The sequence below is a fragment of the Nicotiana tabacum genome, chromosome 3 (assembly GCF_000715075.1).
Source record: "Nicotiana tabacum cultivar K326 chromosome 3, ASM71507v2, whole genome shotgun sequence".
In the NCBI taxonomy this organism is placed as follows: Eukaryota; Viridiplantae; Streptophyta; class Magnoliopsida; order Solanales; family Solanaceae; genus Nicotiana; species Nicotiana tabacum.
The window spans coordinates 72,351,623-72,374,360 of NC_134082.1; positions in this window are offsets into that span (position 1 = coordinate 72,351,623).

Sequence of the window (22,738 nt, forward strand, 5' to 3'; positions counted from 1 at the left end):
AAGTTCGGATTTATATTGACGATAGTGTGAAAGAGATTCAAGAGGGGGTGAACCCGTCTAGGGAACACATAATTGACATACTGGAACCGGTAGTGCAAAAGGCAAATACACCATTGCCTAAGCCTCCACCTCTATACCATCAAAGACTTGCCAAGCAAAATTGTGAGAATCAATTCAAGAAGTTCATTCAAATGATAAAGAGTCTTTCAATCAATGTGTCATTGGTGGAAGCTTTGGAACAAATACCTGGTTATGCAAAGTTTATGAAAGATCTTGTGACAAAGAAGCGGTTGATGAATTTTGAGAATATCAAATTCACTCATCAAGTGAGTGGGATTGTTCATTCAATGGCTCCTAAATTCGAGAATACGGGTGCTTTCACGATTCCTTGTACAATTGGAAGTGCTGAGTTTGCCAAAGCTGTTTGTGATCTTGGGGCAAGTATAAATTTGATGCCCTATTCTATTTTCAAGACTTTGGGGATTGGGAAACAAAGACCCACTTCTATGAGATTTCAAATAGTCGATCGTACCATGAAGAGGCCATTGGGTAGGATTGGAGATATTTTGGTCCGGGTTGATAAATTCATTCTTCCGGCAGACTTTGTCATTCTAGATTGTGAAGTTGGTTATGCAGTACCAATCATTCTTGTAAGACCTTTCCTTGCTACAGGTAAGGCTCTTTGTAATGTAGATGCTGGAGAGCTCACTTTCCGAGTTGGTGATGAAAAAGTACCATTCCATGTGTATAAGTCCATGCGATAACCAAATAACAATGAAGTGTGTTCATTTGTGGACCTAATGACTGATGTTATTGTTGATGATACAAATGTTGGTGATATATTGGAGGACGTTTTGCTCAATTTGATGATGACGAGATGGATGGTTTTATGGAATGTGTTCTCTTTGCAAGGAATGGGGGTTGTACAACTATGTACCCCGAAAATTATCTTTGGATCTTGAAAATAGGAAGACTCCTCCTACAAAGCATTTTACTGAAGAACCACCTACTTTGGTGTTGAAGCCATTGCCTTCACACATTCGATATGAATTTCTTGGCCCTTGTTCTACTTTACCGGTTATTCTTTCCTCTTGTTTGACTGACGTGTGGGTTGATTCCATATTGGTGTGTTACAAAAAAGGGAGAAGGCTATTGGGTGGACCTTGGCGGATATTTGGGGTATAAGCCCCGCCTTTTGCATGCATAAGATCAAGTTGGATGATGGTGCTAAATCATCTATTGAACATCAAAGAAGACTCAATGAGGCTATGCAAGAAGTTGTCAAGAAGGAGATTATCAAGTGGTTGGATGTCGGGTTGTCTACCCCATCTCCGATAGTTCATGGACCTCTCCGGTTCAATGTGTCCCAAAGAAGGAGAAATGGTGGTAGTTACCAATGATAAGAATAAATTAATTCATACAATAATGGTAACCAGTTGAATGGTTTGTATGGATTATCTCAATCTCAACAAAGTAACAAGGAAGGATCACTTTCCACTTCCTTTTTAGATCAAATGCTCGATAGATTGGCCGCCCGTGCTTTCTATTGCTTTCTTGATGGGTAGTCGGGCTACAACCAAATTCTAATTTCTCCGGAAGATCAAGAGAAGACAACCTTTACATGTCCCAGATGGTACTTTTTCTTTCAAGAGGATACCATTTGGTTTGTACAATGCACCAACGACTTTTCAACGGTGTATGATGGCTTTTTTCATGGACATGGTAGAGGACTACTTGAAGTTTTCATGGATGACTTCTCGGTGGTAGGGGATTCCTTTGATGATTGTCTTGCAAATTTGGATAAAGTATTTGCTAGATGTGAAGAAACTAACTTGGTACTCAATTGGGAGAAATGTCATTTCATGGTCGGGGAAGGTATTATCCTTGGCCGTAAAATCTCAAGGAAAGGAATTGAAGTTGACAAGGCAAAGATTGAGGTGATTTCTAAGCTTCCACCCCAACTTCGGTGAAGGGTGTGCACAGTTTCCTATGCCATGTGGGTTTTTACCCGTGCTTTATCAAAGATTTTTCTAAAGTGGTGAACCCATTGTGCAAACTCCTTGAGAAGGATGCGAAGTTAAATTTTAATGATTATTGCATGAGACCTTTTGAACTATTGAATCTCAAGTTGAAAAATACTCTGATCATTACCGCTCCAAATTAGAGTGTTCCTTGTGAACTCATGTGTGATGTTAGTGGCGTAGCGGTTGGGACTGTTTTGGGGAAACGTATCAGCAAGATTTTTCACCCTGTCTACTATGATAGTAAGACCATGAATAGCGCCCAATTCAATTATACCATTACAGAGAAAGAGCTCCTTGCTATTGTGTTTGCTATTGAGAAGTTCCGCCCGTACTTGATGGGTGCCAAAGTTATTGTCAAGATGGATCATGCGGCACTTTGCTATCTATGGTCAAGTGGAAGTCTCCTATCGGGAGATAAAATGGTTGCTCTTGTTGCAAGAATTTGATATTGATATCCAAGATAGGAAAGGTAGTGAAAATCAAGTGGCGGACCACTTGTCTCGTTTGGAGGAGGAGTGAGGCCACATGATGGCCTAGAAATCAATTACTCATTTCCCGATGAGCATCTTTTGGCAATTTCAATGAAAGAGGTGCCATGGTTCGCGGACTTGGCAAATTTTCTTGTGAGTGGAATCATTCCGGATGAATTCTCTTCAAACCAAAGGAAGAAGCTCAAAAGAGATTGTCAAGATTATTTAGTGGGATGAAACATACCTTTTCCGAATTTGTAAGGATGAGGTGATTAGGAGGTGTGTACCAGAAGAAGAGCAAGGTGATATTCTTGGGGCTTGTCATTCTTCACCATATGGTGGTTATCATGGTGGAGCAATAACGGCAGCCAAAGAGCTTAGTTGTGGTTTCTATTGGCCTACTCTTTATAAGGATGCTAGTGATTTAGTGAAAAGATGTAATGAATGTCAACGGGCCGATGGAATATCAAAGAAAAATGAAATGCCTCTTACAACCATCTTGGATATTGACATTTTCGATGTTTGGGGTATTGACTTCATGGACCATTTTGGGAGCTCTTGTAGAAATACCTACATATTGGTTGCGGTGGATTATGTGTCCAAAAGAGTTTTGGCCATCGCTTTACCAACAATGAGGCGAGAAGTTTAGCGTCTTTCTTAAAGAAGAATATTTTACAAGATTTAGTACTCCATGTGCAATCATAAGTGATGGGGGTCACACTTTTGCAACAAAGCTTGTGATATTTTACATAAGAAGTATGGTGTTACTCACAAGATCACGACTCCCTATCACCCATAAGCTAGTGGGAAAGTGCAAGTCTCCAACCAGGAGATAAAGAGTATGTTGTCTAAAACGGTGAATGCTAATCGGACGGATTGGTTCAAGAATATTGATGATAAGTTATGGGCTTATCGGACTACTTACAAAACACCTATCGGAATGTCTCCATACCGGTTGGTGTTCGGGAAAGTTTGTCATCTTCTAGTGGAACTAGAGCACAAGGTAATGTGGGCTCTAAAGAAATTAAATCTTGATAGGGATGTAGCCTCTAACTTGGGAGGTTACACATTTAAATTAATTGAATAAGTTCTGGTACCATGCATATGCGAGTTTGTCCTTGTACAAAGAAAAGATGAAATATCTTCATGACAAATATATTTGGAACAAAGAGTTCAAGGTTGGCGATCTTGTATTGTTGTTTAACTCAAAGTTGAGAATGTTTATCGGGAAACTAAAATCCAAATGGAGTGGTCCATTTGAAATTGTTAGTATGACACCTTTTGGTGCATTCGACTTGAAGAACAAAAACAATGAAGTATTCTGAGTCAATGGTCATTGGGTGAAGCACTACCTGGGCAAGGTTGGAGATAGCCACGTGGTGGCGGTCATTTACTTCACTTGAGGGTGTTTTGATATTAGGTCATATCGCGACATTTAATCAGGCGCTTCGTGGGAGGCAACCCATGTTCTTTTCCTTTTTCTTTTGTAATTATATGTTCTATGTGTTCTAACTTGATTTGAAGTGTGCTATAGGGTTGAGTTTGACTTGCAAGAATGGTGGACTAAAAAATGGCTAAGTGTTGAAGGAACTGCAGACCACACTGTATTTGTGCGGACCGCATAATTCTATGTGCCATAACAAAAGTACATTCACGGCCGCACATTCCACATGTAGACCACACAATTGTAAGCTTGCCAAAGTGTGAAAATGTAAACTCTATGAAGTTTTAAGTTTGTCAGTGTGGGCCTAATCTGTGGCTACAAGGCGATTTGTGCGGCAAAAATGTGCGGACCGCACATGAGGCTCAGAGAAGGCAGACCCAGGTGAAAGAGTGCGGACCGCACATGGAATTGTGCGGCTGCACTCGACTACTTTTCCCTCTTATGACTCTTAGTATAAATAGAACCTTTGTGTTCGTTTTACACTTTTCACTCTCCTCACAATCACTGTTACTCTGCAAGTTTTCCTAAGATATTTTCACTGTCCTCCACACACACCTACCAGTGCTTACACACTCATTGCACTCACTCTATCTGGTATGCTTCATTTCATGTTAATTTTTTGTGTTACTTGAATTCTTGAAATTTTAGTTTCTTTTTAGGCCATCTATTATTAGAGTTCATCCAGGTGTCCATGAGGGGTAAATCTGTACCGGGTAGTTGATAATACATGCTCTATGGTGTAAGGTTAGTGACGTTTCATGTTTATACCATGTTTCCATACCAATTTGTTCAAGTAATTGCAAAATCTAAGTACAAAAATGACTGTCTATTCAAAAAATTTGAAATATGCGGCTCCACATGAATTTGTGCGATCCGTAGTTTTGTGTTTTTGGCAACCTGGTGAAGGAAAGTGCTTCTGCGACTGTACTTTAATTGTGCGGACCGCAAAAATCTGAGAGTGGCCGCACTTAAGTCCATCAGAGGTCTACCTCTTGAGACTTATATGTGCAGACCACACTGATAAATGTGCGGACCGCAGATGCATTCTGCAGCTGCAAAATAGCCTTTGCACTGTCTTTAGAGAAGAGGATTCTGAGCCTATGAAGTTTACTTGTCAGAAGTGCGACCGCACTTGCAATTATGTGGTCCGCACTCCTTGTCTGCTGCCGAACATAAAAATATGCGGACCGTAGTTCCCCATAGCTGCAGCATGTTGTTTCCATAGTAACCCCATTGTGTCCACAATGTTCTCCCTTTCCTACATAAGTCTTAAATGTGTTGAATGATATCTTGCAACTAACAATCCTCTTTGCTTTGATACAGAAAATAGTTCCATCATGCGGCCACGGAGAAACTACAAACGACAGATGTGATTCTTCTTTGGGTCAAGATAGAGGTAACTTGCCCCTTAGCCAGCCCAAAACTATAAGGAAGAAGGCCACTACAGGCAGAGGGAGGGGTGCAGACCTCTCCGAGTCTAGCTCATATGTCATGTCTAGGGAAGCTTCTAAGGGCAACTCCACCTTTATTCCAGGGGAGTAGGCAGTTACATGGTCTAGGCCACAGGGGAGATCTAAGCCCATGGATGAGGCCTCTTCATCTCACAACACTTCTGAGGTTCGAAAAGTGCTAGCCGAACTTCTAAGCCAGCAACTGCTATAGACACAGATGTGCAGACTGTACAGGATATCCCTGATGACGTTAGAGGGAGATAGGATACATCAATTGGTGTGGAGATATCAAAGAAGAAGGAGATATGAGAATACAAATTAGTTCGCTTGGCTGCCTTTACTGACTTCCGATTGTGGTGGCCCACGGGATCTTTGATCCTTAAGAGGCAGTTTTTGTTGAAAGATCTAAAGACATACAACCCTGTAGTGCTGAGATAGTTCAGAGTGAGGAAGGGTTGGATGTTGTTCACTGAGAGAGTGGTAGATGCAAAGGAGTACCTTGTCCGAGAGTTCTACGCCAATATTTCTCACATCAAAAAGAGGACAAAGGTGACCAAAGTACGCAACCTCAAGGTGAGGTTTGATCAGCACACGCTAAATGCGTACTTGGGATTTGAGGACTTAGAGCTGAAAGGGTACCTAGAGAAGTGTGATATGAAAGAAGAAGTCCAACCATGGCTAGTCTAGACCATAGAACCACCGGGGCCACCACCACCATGGATCACTACTGGGGTTCCCATTTAGCGGAACATATTGAGCTTTGAAGCAAAGGGTTGGCAGACTGTTATGTGTAGCAGACTTGATCCATGCCAGAATGAGACTCATCTGCCTATTCCACGTGTTGTTCTAATGGCTTTTATCATGGTTGAGTACCCAATTAATATGTGTGTTGTAATGTCGGCCAACATTTCATTGGTAGAACAGTAGACCAATATGGACTACCCTTATCCCAACACTATTACAGAGTACCTTACTGATGCAAAGGTAGATCCAAGATCATATGATACAAAGGTGAAGCAGAAGAAGACATTTGACTGGTACTCATTGATGGATTCGACCAACCTAAAGAAGAGAGATCAGCCTTCTACCACCATAGGCCAGTCTGATGAGATGCCAGTGGTAGTCCCTACTACAGCTCTGAGGCCGGTACCCATGCCTACATCTCCATTATCTTCTCTGCGAGTCTCCCAGACATTGGTGAATCTTAACAACTAGATACAAACAGCTACTTCAAAGCTGTTTGGGATATCTAGTACTATTGCAGTGCAGTCATCTACACAAGAACCACAGGTCTCCACTGATCTTGATGATAAGCTGCACAAGTTTCTGGACAACCAGAAGATGATCATGGATACTCTGGTACATCACGGGTCGGTTATTAACGAGTTGACCAAGGAATGAAGAAGATGAGGAAGTCTCAAGCAAGCAAGATATCAATTGATAAGCTTAGGAAAGGGGTGAACCGACTTGTGACGGCAGGGGATTTGTCATTTGACGTGTTACTTGACCCAGACCGATCCACCCCAGATCCATCTGCACCATCTGTACCGGCTGCATAATTACCCAGTCCGATGAGCCATTCCTTGCTGCTGACACTGCTGAGGCAGCGCGTATGATGTTTGCCACTCCTAGATATGATGTTTAGATATAGTTGGTTGACTCAACGTGAGATGATGTTGCTGGGGACAATGAGATGTCCAAGGATGCTTAGGGATTTTTCTTTGCCCTCTCTCTTTTCACTCTTATTTTTACTTACTTTTATTCGGGAGGGGGGGGGGGAGGTTGGAGTTTATTTTATTAACACATTTTGGATATATTTGGACTGTAATAGTTGGGTGATTCTGTTTCTTTTCTTATTTTTAGTTTATTTAGTTTTAGTAGCTATTGTTCATTAGCTTCTTTAATTTTCCACTTTAGTTTTTGTTTTGTTAGTAGTTTCCTTTTATGTTTTTCGTAGTAGTATGGAAAATAAGCCTCTGGTTTTCTTAATATCACGGTTCTTTCCAAAGGTAGTTTTGTATGAACCGGGTGACTTGTCTCGAGGATGGATGGTATGACAACTTTCTTAAAGAAATGAATCCTTTTTTGTGTTTAGGTAATAATAATAGTAACAGTAATGAATAAAAGGCCTAATCAAGTAATTTTCAAAAAAGAGTTATTCATGCTTCATTTGGTAGCAACACACTTAACAACATGCTTATGGTTTGAAGCAAGGTTTTTGAAAGAAAAATAGCACTAGTTAGTGACTTTGAGACTCTTGAGTTGACTTTGGTAATCATCGAGTGGTTTATTGGACCATAGTGATCTTTCACTCGATTGTGGTTATTGCAGGCTCTCGATTCTATCCTCGTTTATGGTCTGCTTGCATGAGGGGTGAGGTGATTCCTTGCTAGTCCAAGTACTCGTGCGAGCGGTCTAGAACATTCCCCGAATGTGCTTCAAGGCAAAATCTTAAGTTTTGCTTGGTTTGGGAAATGATTGTAGGTTTTTCTTGGTCCGTTTGATCTTTCTATTGCCAACCAATGTTGTTATTCCTAGTCAAGCTCCTTTGAGCCTCTAGCCTTTCTCATTTGATAACCATGATATAAGCCTTTATCTGTTTGTCATGATCCTCTTTTGGAACACATACCTTCCTAAATACTCTTGTTAAATAAATGGCTTAAGGCATAAGTTTGGGGGAAGAGTTGAGGAAATTGAAAGAGGTATCAAGGTACAAAAAAGAGAAAAGAAATGATCTCTATGAAAAGAGAAGGCAAGAAAAGAAAAAAAAAAGAACAAAAAAACATGCAAGAAAGAGAATAAAAGGAAGGTTTGATAGAATCAAAAGGAGGTAATTATCCCTAACATGAGCATCAAGGGATAAAAAGAATGAAATAAGCAAGAAAGAGTGATGTCAAGTCTAACTAACCCCCAAGAAAAAGAGAATACCTCTAAGAATTGGTAAATGTGAGCCAAACAAATGTGGAGTGCTTAAGAAAAGGTGTAACCACTTACCCATATGGTATCCTACCCCAATCCACAAGCCTTCATTACAAACTAAAAGAAGTCCTACTTTATTTTGAACCGAGGGAGCTAACATTAGTGGCGATTTACATGAAGGGCAAGCGTCTAAGTGTGGGGTGTTGATCATAGGCTAAAACTCGTGTTTTAGTCGTTGTAACAACACTTTAATTATTGCATTTTACAAAGGTTTGAGTTTAAATAATAATGAATTATACTAAATTCATGCTTTATGCCTTGTAGGAAGCAATTCCGACTTAAGAATTAAATTTGGGATGAATTTGATTAATTTGGGGCTTTGAAGTCTGAGTAAAAGCTAAATAAATCAAGTCGGGATCGTGTTCGGGGGTCGCAAAGCAAGCTCGGATAGCAAAACAAATGAAAAAATAAGCAGCGCAAAAATTTGCACTGCCGCGTCGCGTGGGGCGCCGCGGCAGTGCATTTCCAGCGAAAATTTGTTCTGCTCCATTAAATTGTATTCTACCTCTGTCCAATCTATGTACGCGTCACACGGGGCGCCGCATGGGGCGCCACAGACGTGTAAAAATTGCAGAACTATTCTATTTTGGTCTTAAAAGGGCATGATTGTCAAAACTCATTCTTACAAGATTAAAAAGGGTAAATCAGCCATTATAGGAGGGGCAGACCTGCTTTGAGAGAGAAAAAGAGGAGGAGATCCATCTTAGAGGATCAAAATCAAGAGGAGACAACACTTTGGAGCAAGGATTAAAAGAGTTTTTCTAAACTTTCTTCTAGTATCTATTTATTTTATGTTTAAGACTTATATTGTTGATGTTTGTATGAATATGAGTGGCTAAAAACCCAAATATCTGGGGTCATGGGTGTTAGATGATTATGTTGTTTGAAGTTTAAATTGATGGTCTTGAATTTATCGTTATGGGTTGTTTATTTGATTCTGCTGTTAATTATTTTACCGCATAGCTAACAGTGAAATACTATTTACGAATCTTGAGTTAAACTTGAAAAAGGAAATTTTTGATTGCATATAGAATCTAATAGAACAAGATCTGGATCCTGGGCATCGGGTGAAAGATTCGCGATTAAGATACAACTATACTTAACTGCCTTGTTTGGTTGAGAAATAGGATTTGTAAATACATTTGAGTTAATATTAATACCATAGAAATATAGGTATTAATTTAACTTGAATAGGCGCATAAGAAATCGACAAATTCTTATTGGTATTATTAACCCTATAATCAATAACCCAGATAATTCAATAAATCATTTTAAGCTAAAAGCGTAGTATGATCTCTAGCAAGTCCATGACCCTGGAATATCTCTTTTATTAATTGTTAAAAGAAAACTTCATAAGTGGCGTAGTAACTTTGCATTGTATTATTGTTTGATTACTAGTTAAATTACAAATTGGTTATTTATGTATTTTGTGATAAATTGGCTTGAATCGATAATTGTTTGAGTTTGCATTAGTCGCTAAGTTGATCATAAGTCCTCGTGGGAACGATACTTTACTTATTACTATATTACTTAAAGATCGCGTACACTTGCGTGAGTGTTTTGGTCGCAACAAGTTTTTGGCGTCGTTGCCGGGGACTTAGAAATTATCTACTTGACTGAGTTAAGCTTTTATCAGCTATTGGTTTAAGCATTAATTTTCAGTTCACTTTGTTTGTGTCACGCAGGCTCTTCTCTTGAATGCGGAGGAGTAGAAGCACAAGCAATCTCTTCCATCTTGATCCTGAAATTGAAAGGACACTTCATAAGGCAAGGAAAGAGTTGGAAGCTAGATACAAAATAGAAAGAGAGTTGGACATTTTAATTCATCCACAACCAACAGTGAAAATGGAGGGTGTCCGGTGATAGAAGCTGTAAGGCCAAATCTTGCTAATATGACTTAAGTTATTGTGAAACCTAATATCACTGGTCACTTTGAGCTTAAACAGTACATGGTACAACTGATTCAGTCCACTGGGCAATATGTAGGTCTATCTCATGAAGACTCGCAGAGGCACATTCAGAATATTTTGGAAATCACGGATACTTACAACTATCCAAATGTTTCCAAGGACTATATCAGGCTGACCTTGTTTCCTTTTTCATTGTTGGGGGAAGCTAAAGAATCGTTACAGAAGGAGCCTGCTAATTCAATCCATACTTGGGATGACTTAGCAAAGAAATTCTTAATCAAGTTTTCCCCACTAAAAAGACAAAGTCTTTGCGGAGCTAGATTCTTGGGTTTCAATAATGGTATGGTGAGACTCTTCACCAAGATTGGGAAAGATACAAGAAACTACTCCGAAACTGTCCACATCATTGTCCAACTGATGAGGTATTGGGCCATACTTTTGTTGATGGATTAGATGAGACTTCAAAGATGAATCTTGATTCAGCTTGTGGAGGTAGTTGCATGGCGAGACCATATAGTGAAATACAACTTCTGCTAAACAACTTCACTGCTAATGATCATAATTGGCAAGGTGAGGGAGAACCAAGGAGAGCAATGAAATAGAAAGCAGCAGGGTTACTTAAAGTTGATGACTTTTCCGCCATGAGAGCAGATATAGCAAAATTGGCAAATCAAATGAATAGAATGACAATGAACCAGACACAACAAATGCAACATGTTCAACAAGTATCGATTTGTTGTGAAATGTGTGGTGACAATCACACGAGTGACATGTGCCCAACGAATCCTGAATCTATTTATTATGTGGGACAACAAAGCAGAGGTCTGATGAATCAGCGCCTGTGAATGTTCCAAGGCCACCACCACCTTTTCCACAAAGATTGCAGAAAAACAATGATGATCGCATGTTCAACAAATTTCTCTCTATGTTGAGTCAGATTCAATTGAATATTCCGTTGGTAGATGCGATTCGTGAAATTCTAAAGTATGCCAAGTACATAAAAGATATTGTGGCTAACAAGAGGAGATTGACTGAATTTGAAACAGTTGCACTTACTGAGGTGTGCACTTCAAGGGTCCAAAATAAGCTTCCTCAAAAGCTTAAGGATACTGGCAGCTTTACTATCCCTGTGAGAATAGGTAATATTGATGTAGGCCATGCACTTTGTTATCTGGGAGCGAGCATAAATTTGATGACATTGTCTTTGTACAAAAAATTGGATTTGGGAGATCCGAAACCCACCACTGTAATGTTGCAACTAGCAGACAGGTTCATAGCTTACCCGGAAGGGGTGATTGAAGATGTGCTGCTGAAAATTGGGAAATTTATTTTCCCGGCTGATTTCATTATCTTGGATTTTAAAGTAGATGAAAAAGTTCCTATTGTATTGGGAAGACCTCTCTTGGCTACAGGTGATGCTATAATTAAAGTAAGAGAATGGAAAATGATCATGAGAGTTAACAATGAGGAAGTTGTTTTTAATGTATACAAAGCAATTCAACTTCCTCGCCATTATAAAGAATTGTCTATGATATCTGTCATGGAGATGGATGAGAAACTTATTGCCCAAGTGTACATTTGAAGGGTTTTTTAGAGAAAGCAATCGTGTTGTTTGAGAGTTTGGAGATTAATGATGAGGTTGAATAGATGAAGCATATTTGAATGCATCATGTGAATATATGGAAGGTTTAAATCCCTTTGAACCTATGAATAGGCCAAATGGTCCTTCTCCAAAGCCATCAATTGAAGAAGCTCCAAAATTGGAACTAAAGCCTTTACCTTCTCACCTTCATTATACTTATTTGGGTAGTTCTGATACGTTACCTATTATTATTTCTTCTGACTTGTCTGAATTGCAGGAAGAAAAATTGCTGAGAGTACTACGTGAGCATAAAAGAGCAATTGGGTGGACAATGTCTAACATAAGAGGTATTAGTCCAGCTTTTTGCATACATAAAATTCTCATGGAGGAAGGACACAAGCCGAGCATATAACAACAACACCGCCTAAATCCCAACATGAAAGAGGTCATAAGAAAATAAGTGATTAAATGGCTTGATACATGTATTGTATTTCCAATCTCTGATAGCAAATGGGTAAGTCCAGTCCAATGTGTTCCAAAGAACGGAGGAATGATTGTAGTGACAAATGAAACAATGATCTAATTCCCATTTGAACTGTTATTGGGTGGAGGATTTGCATAGATTATAGAAAATTAAATAATGCCAATCGGAAAGACCATTTTCATCTCCCCTTTATTGACCAAATGCTTGATAGATTAGCTGGGCAAGAATACTACTGTTTTTTGGTTGGCTACTCGGGATATAATTAGATTGTTATAGCCCTAGAAGACCAAGAGAAGACCACATTTACATGTTCCTATGGGACATATGCATTTAAAAGAATGTCATTTGGTCTTTGCAATGCACTTGCGACTTTTCAAAGGTGTATGATGGCTATTTTTACTGATATGGTTGAAAGATTTGTGGAAGTATTTATGGATGATTTTTCTATATTTGGATGTTCTTTTGATGAATGTTTAATGAATCTTGAGAAGGTACTTTCTAGGTGTGAAGAAACAAATTTGGTACTGAATGCCATTTCATGGTAAGAGAAGGTATAGTCCTAGGACACAAAGTGTCCAAGAATGGATTACAGGTAGATAAAGCAAAGGTGGAAGCAATTGAAAAATTACCTCCATCGACATAAATTAGAGGCATTCACAGTTTCTTGGGCCATGCAGGTTTTTATCGTCGTTTCATTAAAGATTTTTCAAAAATTTCATCTCCTTTGTGCAGGCTTCTTGAGAAAGATACATCATTCAAGTTTGATGATGCTTGTCTGAAAGCATTTGATGAGATGAAAAGAAGATTAGTTACTGCACCAATTATCATTACTCCAGATTGAAAACTTCTATTTGAGTTGATCTGTGATGCAAGTGATATAGCCACTGAATCCTTCACGATGTTTTGGTGGCAGGTACTAGTTGGAGTTGTTTTGGGGCAGCGGAAGGAGAAAATCTTTTATTCCATTCATTATGCGAGCAGAACTCTTAATCCAGCTCAAATGAATTACACTGTTACTGAAAAAGAGTTGCTCGCAGTAGTATGGGCATTTGATAAGTTCAGGTCCTATCTAGTGGGAACCAAAGTCATAGTTTACACAGATCACTCAACTATCAGGTATTTATTTGCAAAGAAAGATGCCAAGTCAAGGTTAATTCGATGGGTTCTTCTTTTGCAGGAATTTGATTTAGAGATTCGAGATTGAAAAGGGATAGAGAATCAGGTTGCAGATCACTTATCCAGGTTGGAAAATCGAGGCCATGTCACTGAAGGAAAATCAATCAAAGAAACATTTCCTGACGAACATTTGCTAGCCATCACTTCGGATGAAACCCCGTGGTATGCTGATTATGTGAATTTTATTGCAAGTGGGGTGACTCCACCAGAATTCACAGCTGATCATAGAAGAAGATTTTACATGACGTGAGATTCTATATGTGGGACGAGCCTTTTCTATACAAGCAATGCACAGATCAATTAGTAAGAAGGTGTGTCCCTGAGGAGGAGATGAATGCAATATTTCATGACTGTCATGCTTCTCTTTATGGAGGTCACCATGGTGAAGACAGAATGGCAAAAAAGGTTTTGCAATTAGGTTTTTATTGGCCAAAATTGTTTAAAGATACACATGCTTTTGTTAAAAATTGTGACAGGTGTCAAAGAATAGGTACAATCATGAAAAGGAACGAAATGCCCTTGCAAAATATTTTAGTAGTAGAGCTCTTTGATGTCTGGGGAATTGATTTCATGGGACCATTTCCATATTCTAATGGGCACAGATACATTTTGGTTGCAGTTGATTATGTGTCTAAGTGGGTTGAGGCCATTGCTCTTCCTACTAATGATGCAAATGTAGTGGTAAGTTTCATAAAGAAGCACATTTTCACACGCTTTGGAACTCCAAGGGTGTTGATAAGTGATGGAGGAACACACTTTTGCTAGCAAAATATGGGGTAAGACACAAGGTTGCTACTGCATACCACCCTCAAACGAGTGGTTAAGTTGAAGTGTCAAACAGAGAGGTAAAACAGATTTTGGAGAAAACAGTGAGTGCAAATAGAAAAGATTGGCCCCGTAAGTTAGAAGATGCATTGTGGGCTTACCGAGCTGCATACAAGACTCCAATAGGTACTTCTCCGTGCAGGTTGGTTTTTGGTAAGGCATGTCATTTGTCCGTTGAGCTAGAACAGAAAGCTTATTGGGCAATCAAAAAGCTAAATATGGATATGGATTTAGCCGGTGAAAAAAGACTGTTACAACTCAATGAACTTGATGAGTTTCGGTTGCATGCTTATGAAAATGCCAAGTTGTATAAAGAAAAGACCAAGAGGTGGCATGATAAGCACATCCAACATCGTGAGTTTGAGCCGGGTCAAGAAGTTCTCTTGTTTAATTCAAGGCTAAAGCTTTTTCCTGGAAAGCTTAAGTCCCGTTGGGCAGGCCCTTTCGTTGTGGTAAGTGTGACTCCTCATGGAACAGTTGAATTGCGGGACATAAATTCAAGTGGTACTTTCTTGGTGAATGGGCAGCGAATAAAATACTATTGGGGTGGTGATATTAAATGTCACAAGACCTCGGTAGATTTGGTTGGTGCGTGATGAAGTGTTGAGTCGTGTCGCGACGTTAAATTAGGTGCTTGTTGGGAGGCAACCCAATGACTAACATCATTAACTTCTAATTGTAGTTTAGAAATATTAGATTTTAGATGTTATAATGTTTGTAGTCAGGTGCAAGTATGAATTTGGCATAAAATCAGTGTACAATGATGTAGGGGTAAATTGTGAGCTAAAAATCGAAAAATAGGCTAATTTTGTAAAATATTAGCCTACCGCATCGCATGGGGCGTCGTGCCACACACCGCGCCAGGCAAAATTGCACAGACGAGGTAGAATGCAAAATTTTTAGAGCAGCCAAGATTTTTGCACTACCGTGCCACGGGGCGCGATGCGACAGTGCGTTTCAATTAAAAAAAAGTTTTTTTTAAAATAAATCCCTTAAAAATCCGAAACCCCTTCCGCTTATTTCATTATTTCCCTTCTAAAACTCTCTTCTTCTCTAAGACTAAACCCAAAAACCCCAACCAAATAATTTCACTCAAAAATCCATCCTTAAATCCTTCTTCTTTTTGCAAGGTAAGTATTCTCTTCTCTCTTTTCCTTCAATCTAGTAGTATTTCATTTTGTATTTCTTTCTTATTTTCAAGTATATTTGTATAAACCCTAGCAAGAATTGTGTTCTTAACTTTATTTTAGTTTCTTTTGTTAATATTGTTAAAAATAATATTAGAAACTTAGAATGTATATTCTCTTTGTGGTTATGGAGGATTTGAAGGTGTGTTGAGGTGATATGGGTTGAGTTTTTTGTTGAAGATTGTTGAGGGGTATACTAATCCGAAAATACATGTAAGAAAGTGAAAAATTGTGTATTGAATATTATTGTGAAGATGTGGTGATATTATACGTTGTGATGTGAGGCATATTTGTGTTGTTGATATGGTGATTATGCCTCATTTGAAGTTAAAATTTTAAGAATACAAGACATGCTTACAATGTATTTGTTAAAATGTCTAAATGACATGAAATTGAGTAATGTTGCAAAATAAGAAATAAATTGCATTGTGAGATGTTATTATTGGTAACAACTATAACATTAGGCTAAACCATGATTTTTCGCTTTTTTATGTAAAAATGAGATGTAAGATTCATGCTAATGTGCCTATGTAGTATATTTTGTATAATAACTTTGAATTTTGTAAAATAGACTAATTTCTTTTTATGTTCATGTTTAATATTAATCTAGATTGTAAAATCTAGCCTAGTTTTTGATTTTGATTTTATTTTTAATTGTTGTAATTCTCTCTAATGATTGGGTAGGCCGATAAGCATTATATCATTTTAATTGAAGAACCGAGTAGTCTGAATCCCTGTTATACATGCTAAGTATCAACATGATAATAACATAAGTGTGAGGTATTTAATCCACTTTCTCTTAAAATTATTTGTGTCTTTTTAGCTAATATATCATGTTGTGTAGGTATAATGTCTCGGCGTCCAAGCAAAATATCAAATGCTGGCCTATGAGGCTGCATCTACTAGCTGATGTGGAGGTAGAAGGGCACCACCTCTAACACCAGTTGAGGAGGAAGAGGAACAATTTGACCCTGATGCAGATGAGGTGCCAGAGTGCAAATATGGCATCAAGGCTATTCCAGCCCATACAATACAATGGTTCCAATCCTTTGTTCCTGCTGTGCCACCAACTCCTGAAGTTGCCATAGATGAAACAAAGCTCGCTCGTAAGTATAATGCAATATATACTAACATTCGAGATTTAGGTTTTGAAGGGTTGTTTCGCCAAGGTGATAGTGTGAATATCAACTTGGTACAAGAATTTTATGCCAATTGGCAACCATGAGGCGATTTAGATGCAAGTTATCAAGTCAGGGTCAGAAACAGAGTGATTCCATTTTCTTCAAAGGTCATAAATCAAATAATGGGTTTCACTGAGCATTCACATAAGCTGTTTCAGAGGTTCCTTCGTAGACCAGATTACCTAGACATTCGCAGGCAACTATGTGGTGCAGATTCCTTTGCCTTTTGGACTGGAGATTCAAATGAGTTTCATAAGGAGATGAAAAAAGGAACATTCCAGCGTCCTGCACGAGTTATTTTGAAGATAATAAATGCCAAAATCATGCCGACACAAAGTGATACAGACATATCAAAACTAAAGGTTTGTTTGATTTATGCATTTTTAACAGGAATACAGGTTGATCTTGGAAAAATTATGTTGAAACACATGTCAAAGGTGAGACCTTTTGGGGGACGCCGCCTACACTTTTCAAGTATGATCACTCGCCTATTACGGATGCACTATATTGAAGAAGAGTATCACTATGATCAGAAGATAGAAGTAACATATCCTATCAGGGCGCTTAATGTCTTGACTGTGATAGATCCGCCTACAGCTGCACTTAATGCCGATCAAAGGTTTGTCCGGGTGGAAGAGACTTTGCAGATATTATGTGCTGACCTGCGCCTTCGCGCTTCTATAGGGGAAGTGAACTTGGAAGAGTTACAACAAGATCACCCTCTATCTCCTTTCACTCAACAGTGGTTAGGAATGGCTCAGCAAGAACAATTTCCACCGGAAGAAGATGTGAACTCTATTCCCTCAGATGACGAGGAATATTTGCGCACCTTTGAGGATAAGATGCTTAGGCAAAGGGCCTCAGGGAGTCTCTTTTCTGATCTATTTTTGATCTTTTACATTAGGGACAATGCAAGTTTTTAAGTGTGGGGTGACTTGCCCCTATTTTAATGTACTTACTTTTGTATTTTTCGTATTTTTGGTTGTTTGATTTTGTTTAGACTATTAAACTTTTTGGTTTGGTAGATTATAGCGTTTGTAGGTAGTAAGTGTTACTAATTTCGATAGTTTTTCCCGACGATGGATTTTCTTGAGGGAAATGAAGTCGAAATTAAAAAAAATTGTGCTTGCGTTTTATTTCAGCTTAATGTATACTAGTTTTGATTTAAATTAAAATTTTCCCCTTGGTTTTTCTTTACGCCACGGTTCTTTTCCAAGGATGTATTTGAACCGGGTATAGTGTAATTTTTTAGTTCAATTGAATAAAAAGTTCCTAACTTATAGAGTTAATCTCCTCAAATGTACATGCTTTAGAAGTTGAATGTACCTTATTTGTGATGCTCAATCTCAGTTCTTGATTCTAAAGCAAGTGCCTTAAATTGTGTATTTATAACTATGCTTAACTGCTTTGACTAGAGAGTCGAGAAAGATCCAAGCTTGAATGAGTTGTGTGCCAAAGTGTGAGTGAGGATTGTTGACATATTTTGTGCATAACAGTTGATATCTAGAACTTGCCCTCAAGTGTTCTGCAAAGCGAAATAGTAGCATTATTCAGTTTAGGAGATGATATAGGCATTTCTTTGTTAAACCAGTTTTATAATTGTTCCCACCTAGTTGTATATATCTTAGTCAAACCTTTTGAGCTGTTAATCCTATTTCTTTGGCATCCATATTACAAACCTTACCAATTTATGTAAATATATCAGTTGTTTGAACCTCTATCTCTCATGAGCTAGAATATATAGAATATATAAGAGATTTGTTGGTTTATATAAAAATAATATATATATATAGGGGATAGATTTTCATTAGTAACATCCCCTAGCTTATGGTGCTTAAAGAGAATGGGATTTGTTGTTATTATGTAAAACCTCAAAAAGGTTGGAGATGGTTTAACATAAGAGTAATGCTGAAATTGTGAAATGAAATGGTGTATGTATGAAGTGCTCAAAAAGGTGTAGCTACTACATTCTATATTTATCACACCCTTCCTCAGCCTGCATTACAACTAATTAAAGTCCTATTTGATCCTTGATTGAATAAGCTCAATTAGTAGAGTATTACACTAGGGGCAAGCATATGGTATGTCATCTGTTGCACATGAAATTCAATTCTGAGAGTGAGTTAATTCTTCCTATTTTGAGTTCCTAAATATTCGTGAATACTATGTTGAGAGGAACTAGTCTATATTAGTTGTGGGAAGGCATATGATTTGTAAAAGCAAGGAAACGTTTTGACCTTTGTGTTAGAGTAAGTAAGCAAGTTATAAAAATGTGCGGCACTTGTGAGTCATGTCTTGAGGTTGAAATATTATGAATTGGTACTTAAGTGTCAGCATATGTTGTTAGAGAAATTGTTTGATAAAAAGGCCGTCCTTATGTGAAATGTATGTTAATTGCTCGAGGACGAGCAATGATTTAAGTGTGGGGTGTTGATCATAGGCTAAAAACTCGTGTTTTAGTCGTTGTAACAATACTTTAATTATTGCATTTTACAAAGGTTTGGGCTTAAATAATAATGAATTGTACTAAATTCATGCTTTATGCCTTGTAGGAAGCGATTCTGACTTAAGAATTAAATTTGGGATGGATTTGATTAATTTGGGGCTTTGAAGCTGAGTAAAAGCTCAATAAATCAAGTCGGGATCATGTTCGGGGGTCGCAAAGCTAGCCCGGATAGCAAAACAAATGAAAAATGAAACAGCACAGAAATTTGCACTGTCGCACCGCGTGGGGCGCCGCGGCAGTGCATTTCCAGCGAAAATTTGTTCTGCTCCATTAAATTGTATTCTGACTCTGTCCAATCCATGTATGCATCGCAAGGGGCGCCACGTGGGCGCCGCAGATGTGTAAAAATCGCAGAACTATTCTATTTTGGTCTTAAAAGGGCGTGATTGTCAAAACCCATTCTTACACGATTAAAAAGGGTAAAGCAGCCATTATTGGAGGGGCAGACCTATTTTGAGAGAGAAAATGAGGAGGAGATCCATCTTGGAGGATCAAAATCAAGAGGAGACAACACTTTGGAGCAAGGATCAAAAGAGTTTTTCTAAACGTTCTTCTAGTATCTATTTATTTTATGTTTAAGACTTATATTGTTGATGTCTGTATGAATATGAGTGGCTAAAAACCCAAATATTCTAGGGTCATGGGTGTTAGATGATTATGTTGTTTGAAGTTTAAATTGATGATCTTGAATTTATCGTTATGGGTTGTTTATTTGATTCTGGTGTTAATTATTTTACTGCGTAGCTAACAGTGAAATACTATTTACGAACCTTGAGTTAAACTTGAAAAAGGAAAGTCTTGATTGCATATAGAATCAAATAGAACAAGATCTGGATCCTGGTAATCGGGTGAAAGATTCGCGATTAAGATAGAACTATACTTAACTGCCTTATTTGGTTGAGAAATAGGATTTGTAAATGCATTTGAGTTAATATTAATACCATAGAAATATAGGTATTAATTTAACTTGAATAGGCGCGTAAGAAATCGACAGATTCTTGTGGGTATTATTAACCCTATAATCAATAACCCAGATAATTCAATAAATCAATTTTAAGCTAAAAGCGTAGCATGATCTCTAGGAAGCCCATGACCCTGGAATATCTCTTTTATTAATTGTTAAAAGAAAACTTCATAAGTGGCGTAGTAACTTTGCGTTGTATTATTGTTTGATTACTAGTTAAATTGCAAATTGGTTATTTATGTATTTTATGATGAATTAGCTTGAATCGATAATTGTTTGAGTTTGCCTCAGTCGATAAGTTGATCATAAGTCTTCGTGGGAACGATACTTTACTTATTACTATATTACTTAAAGATCGCGTACATTTGCGTGAGTGTTTTGGTCGCAACATCGTACTTGTGACATTCTTTTGTGAGAGAAGAGTGAACCTTTCATTAATCTTAAGATTGAGTGCTAGATTTTGAAGTAAGCTTGGTAAATGGAAGGTAGAAGATGAAGAGTTTAGAGTCCACCATGATCTACATGATAGAACAAGAGTCCTTGATGAGTAAAGTCAATTCTTAAAGCTCCATTATCACAATAGAATTATATGTAAATGATATGTGATTTGTCACCTTGTTGATAATGAATGAGTAATGTGGGTAATTGTTGGTCCCAACTGAGTATGAATGGCTTACCATTGACTCTTTGAAATGACCTTTCACTCTGAGGAGGTGAGAACTAATCTATTTGCTCGGGGACAAACAAAGACTTAAGTTTGAGGGAGTTGATAAGTGTGGATTTTGACCACTTATTAGTACCTTCTTATTTTAGTTTTAGTCCGGAAGTGTTGATTTATGTTCCCAAAATTAATGAAAACGTGCAAATTACAGGAATGTTAAAGATTTGGACTATAATGAATAAATCTAACTCAAAAAAGAGTGTTCTAGCTCATAAGGCAATAAGGGATGCAACAGACTAAAGGTGCGGGCTGCACAAGTATTTCTGCGTCCGTAGAAGAAAGCGCGGACCGCAGAATTCTCTCTGCAGTCGCACATCTGGTGTTGAAGCTCACAGGTTAATTGAAGAGAAGTGTGGACCGCACACAATTTTGTGTTGTTGCAGAACATGGTCGCACTGACAAGAATTCAAAAGGTTCAGAGAGTGTACAAAATGACCAAGACTGAAGCCTTGCCAGAAGTTCGGACCGCACATGGAATTGTTCGGCCGTAGAGCTGTAGTGCAGCCGTAGATCAAATTGTGCTGCTGTAGAATCCCTCAACCTGCAGACTAGAGCAAAGTGCAGACCGCATATGGAATTGTGCGGCCGCAGAACCTCCCGAAGGGTATTTTTATCAGCAAATTTTGGGCCACTATAAATAGACGGGAATCACTTTTTTAGGTCAAGTTTGGTAGTTTTTTGAGCTGCAGCTATTGTAGCTTACCACTTTGGTAATTTGTGATGAATTTGGGTTAAAAACATAATAGTTTATGAATTTTATTTATATTATGGCTTTAATAGTGTTTCTTCTTTATTTTCTTCCATTTCTACTATGAGTAGCTAGACATTAACTACGGTTATGACACAATCCTATTGTGTAAATCTTATGGGTAATTAATATAATGCTTGTTTATGATTGGATGTTTATTATTTAGCCTTGTTAATGCTTTAATTTTAGAATTAATAGTTGCAAACATTGATTCATGCCTTTTTGACTTGGTCTTTACTTGAGAAAGAGAGATTTAGTCTAAAAAAACTTGGCTAACAAGAAATTGGGCTAGTTAAGGATTTGACTAGCCTAATTAACGGGTTTGAACTAGAGATAGGAAAAATCCAACTTGAGATCGTATCAACTATTTGGCTTGATACCCATTTGGGCTTGAGAAATTCAAATTGGACAAAATCACTCTATGACCGAGAGGTATCAAGTGGGGTAACTTAGAGTTGAGAGCTATAATACACCCCGATCACTAAAACAAGTGTTAACATAATTAACCCATTAGGCTAATACCTAGGAATGTTACATCCCTAGGCCTTTTACCTATTTGAAAATAACCAAAAATAATTAATCAATTTCTAGTTTAATTTCTCTAGTTAATCATTGATAGTATGGTTTATAGAAGTAACTTGCAAAACCAACTTGTTTGAAACTGTATTTAAGCTATTTCTTCTACACAGATCAAGTGTACATTCTAACATCCACTTTTAGCTCCCTAAGGAAATCGATCCTGACTCATAGTTGAGTATTATTCTTCCAACAACCTCTTCCACTCATTGTTGAGTGTGATTGGGAGTGGCTCACTACTCTGATATTGCCAACGGGATTATCAATAAGATAAGAGGATGGCAGACTAATACTTATCTGCAAGAGGAAGAGCCATTTTGATCAAACATGTTTTACGTATCTTATCTATTCATCTTCTGGATACAACAAATCCTCCCAAAGGATTGATATCATTGAAAAATTATATTACCAGGTTCTTTTGGTCTGGGAAAGATACTGGTGGTAAACATCACTGAAACTCCTGGAACAAATTATGTTATCCTTATAATAAAGAAGGTTCCAACTTCAAAT